The 4,105-nt window shown below is 41.8% G+C and overlaps 1 pseudogene; it reads left to right on the top strand.

The window, feature by feature from the left end:
* Positions 1-900: 900 nt before the first annotated feature.
* LOC131395543 (olfactory receptor 4D11-like) lies at positions 901-1,849 on the top strand (annotated as a pseudogene).
* Positions 1,850-4,105: the final 2,256 nt, after the last annotated feature.

Genomic DNA, 4,105 nt, shown 5'->3' with positions numbered 1-4,105 from the left:
ATTCAACATCTAGGGCTTTTGGTACCTAAAGTAGTTTAAAGTAAAGACAGACACAAAGAAATCTCCTTAAGGAAGAAAACAGCAATAGAGAAGAATTGTATCCCTTTAAAAATTTCTAATATTTCATTGTATTAAATTTGTGATTTAAAAAAGGAGGAGTGCTTCTGTGGAATTCAGTCCAAAGAGAACCATTTCCTTTTTCTTTTTTTTTTATTATGGTAACATTGGTTTATAACATTGTATAAATTGCAGGTGTACATCATTATACCTCTATTTCTGCATAGGTTATATCATGTTCACCACCCAAAGACTAATTGCAATCCATCACCACACACATGTGCCTAATCATCCCTTTCGCCCTCCTCCCTCCCCTCTTCCCCTCTGGTAACCACCAATCCAATCTCAAAGAGAACCATTTTGCAGATAGGGGTTCTTAGACTATATAAATGGAGCACCCAGTCAGGAAAAAAAACCCACATTGCTGTTGAACCTGAAAGGACCCCAGTCATACCAAATAGGCACTGCCTTATCCACACACCAAACTGCCTCCATTTTTATACCCCTCCTGTCACAATTGTCCCTCTCTGAATATTTAACATTCACCTGTTTATCTTGGATACTTAGAACTTAAAAGCTCAGAACATTATTTTTATGGATTTTCTAAAATACTTATAATTTACAGAAGACAGAATAATTAAATGTGTGCTTGTGTAATAAGATGTCGTTTTGGACATGTTAACAATAACCTCGGAACGGCTCTTCACTGGTGATAACACCTCACTAGTTTCAGACATAATACCTAACTCTGTAAACGTGACTCTATTAAAGGAGAGCAAACCCTTTCTGAAATAAAACTTTTAATTTTTTCCAAGCTTCATGAGGATGAAGAAATATGATTCAATGGAGTTGGGAAATGGCACCAGGGTAAAAGAATTTATATTTCTGGGACTTAGTCCCAAGACCTGAGCATGTTCTTTTTTCCTTTTTTGTGTCTTGTGGTACCTGACGACTCTCCTGGAAAACCTCCTCATCATGGTCACTGTGACCTGTGAGTCTCGCCTTCACACCCCCGTGTACTTCCTGCTTTGCAGTCTAGCCATCTTTGACCTCTGCTTCTCCTCCATCACTGCTCCCAAGGTCCTAGTAGACCTTCTGTCAAAGAAAAAGACCATATCCTGTTCAAGCTGCATGACACAGATGTTTTTCTTCTAGCTCCTTGGTGGAGCAGATATTTTCTCTCTCTCTGTGATGGCCTTTGATCGCTACATAGCCATCTCCAAGCCCCTACACTACGTGACCATCATGAGTAGGGAGAGATGCTCTGCCCTAAATGTGGCTTCCTGGGTGGGGGCCTTTATCCACTCCACCAATTTCCACCAAAATCCCAATAGATTTCCCTATTGCTGCTTCTCCCCTTTTGTGGACACAATGTTCTTGACACCTTCTACTGTGATGTCTCCCAGGTCCTCAAACTTGCCTGTACAGACACGTTTGCCCTTGAGCTATGGATGATTTCCAACAATGGCTTAGTCACTACCCTGTGGTTTACCTTCCTGCCTGTGTCCTACACAGTCATGCTAATGATGCTGAAGTCTCAGGCAGGGGAGGACAGGAGGAAAGCCATCTCCACCTGCACCTCACACATCACTGTGGTCATCCTGCACTTTGTGCCCTGCATCTATGTCTACCCCCGACCCTTCACTGCCCTCCCCACACATAAGGCCATCTCCGTCACCTTCACTGTCATCTGCCCTCGCTGAACTCCTTGATCTACACTCTGAGGGACCAGGAGATGAAGTCAGCCATGAGGAGGCTGAAGAGAAGACTCATGCCTTCTGTGATGAAATAGAGTAAGAGTCTCCAATCTCTTCATCACCAAAGGCTGCTTACATTATTTTTCCCCTTAGAGTCCTATTTATATGTTCCAATACATTTTCATTAAACCAATTACACTTACCAGGTAACAATTTATTTTTCTATTTAAGTTACTACCTTGCTGATAACCCATGCTGCTGGTAAGCAAGAAGTAACTAATGTTAAAGGATTGAGCTGATTGATGTATTTCCATTCAAAGAACAATGCGTCCATCAGGAAAACTATATGGCAGCTGAAGGGACTGATTGAATCCAACCCCTTCTCAACAGGTGAGTAAATAGAAGCCTAGAGATAGAGTGACTTGCTTAAGATCTCATATCCACTTAATTACAGAGATAAGTCTTCAGATACCCAATCAATCAATGGGTCTCCCAACATTTGAATGTAATTTATTACATTACTGGTCTTGTCTATGCCAAAGTGCAATCCTGATCTAGAAAGAGCTCATGATCAGTGCATCTGAAGTACACATATATGGGTACATATGGCCCATCACAGATTAAGACATTTTTTCTGCTTAGTTAAATTCCATATGGGCCTGTGACCTATTGAGAACCTCAAAGGTATAGAATGGTTATCCTCCTGGATTCCTGCCAGGAATGAAGAAGCTTAGGAAGATTTCCCATAATGGCCTGAAGGGATTTCTCTTATGCAGAACTAGATGTGCCAGATTCACATTCTTGTGATGAGTTTAGACAAAGACAGTACCTCAGGGATCCTACACAAGGAGAAATTTATTATCATTATTCAAGAGCTGATTTTCCAGTTGCAGCTTTACCAGGGCCAATTTCAGATTGCCTTTACCATTGAGGATTTACATTCTTCCCCCTTCCCACTTCCTACTTCCCAGAGAGAGGGAGGATGGGTTTAAGAAGATGAAACTCTAATGAGTCTATTTTTCAATCTGTTGGCGCTTGTGAAGCAGGAAGTACAGGCTAGTGTTTTTGTCAGGGAAAGCATGTGTGAAAGTAAAGCCTTATAGCTGAAAGCTCTAACTTCAGAGTCATACAGACCTGGGTCTAACTCCTATCTCTGCCGTCCACCAGCTGAGTGATCTTGAGCAAGTTATTTTACCTTTCACAGATCACTTACACCTATACAAAGGTACTTATCATATCCATCTCATGGAATTGTTGTGAAGGTTAAAGTGAGATGGTATGTGTGAAACCTACAATGCCAGGAAGATAGTAAATGCTCAGTGAAAAACTAATGTCATTATTGATATCATCTTTACTGCTCTGCCTAATGCACATTCTGTCTCCTATCTATCTGTTACACTCTTCTCCTTTATGGTCCATACTCCTCATTATTGGGGAAAAACTGATGGGGTAGAAAACATGGGAATGTACATGGAATTTAAAGCATCTTTCTTCTTAAAATTTCTAGCTTAACGTCATTATATACGACAATAGGTTTACTTGTTATTTTTACAACTTGAAGAGTCATCCTGAAGCTGATGAGATAAAGCATAGGAGAATTTCATGTCAAAGGAAAGTAATTAGTCAAAAACAAACCTTCAGCTTTGAGAGTAGAGATAAGGGATCAGAGCAAGAAGTCAGATCAGGTAGAACAGAAAAGAGCCCGAGCAGAGTTAGCCAAAGGATGCTGAGCGTTGAGGACAAACTTCACTTACGTCTCACTTTGGATCTGGAACGGTCCCAGAAGCGTTCATTAACTAACTGGCTCCATTGATTGCCATTTCCTGTCATCTGGTCGGTCAGTTCTAACTCTTTTTTTTTTTTGAGGAAGATCGGCCCTGAGCTAACATCTGCCAATCCTCCTCTTTTAGCTGAGGAAGACTGGCCCTGGGCTAACATCCATGCCCATCTTCCTCCACTTTATATGGGACGCCGCCACAGCATGGCTTGCCAAGCGGTGCGTCAGTGTGCACCCGGGATCCGAACCGGTGAACCCTGGGCCCCTGCAGTGGAGCGCGTACACTTAACTGCTGCAGTGGAGCGCATGAACTTAACCACTTGCGCCAGCGGGCCAGCCCGCAGTTCTAACTCTTTACCGTATTAACCTACGTCCCCTCGCATGAAAATTCTAAGAACAATTCACACTTTTCAAGTCACCTTTCATAGGGTCTTGCTACCTTTATTCAGGTGAGTCTGGTCTTGAGTCCCTAAGCATTTCTTTAAAAAATTGCCTATGAAAAACGCATACTACAAACTATTTTATAGCCTATTGCATGCAAATGTGTCCTTTCCTTCCCTTTCTGTCTCTCATA

Source organism: Diceros bicornis, chromosome 31 (assembly GCF_020826845.1).
Source record: "Diceros bicornis minor isolate mBicDic1 chromosome 31, mDicBic1.mat.cur, whole genome shotgun sequence".
Taxonomy (NCBI): Eukaryota; Metazoa; Chordata; class Mammalia; order Perissodactyla; family Rhinocerotidae; genus Diceros; species Diceros bicornis.
Note: the sequence above shows the minus strand (reverse complement) of the source record. Positions and strands in the feature narration are given on the sequence as shown.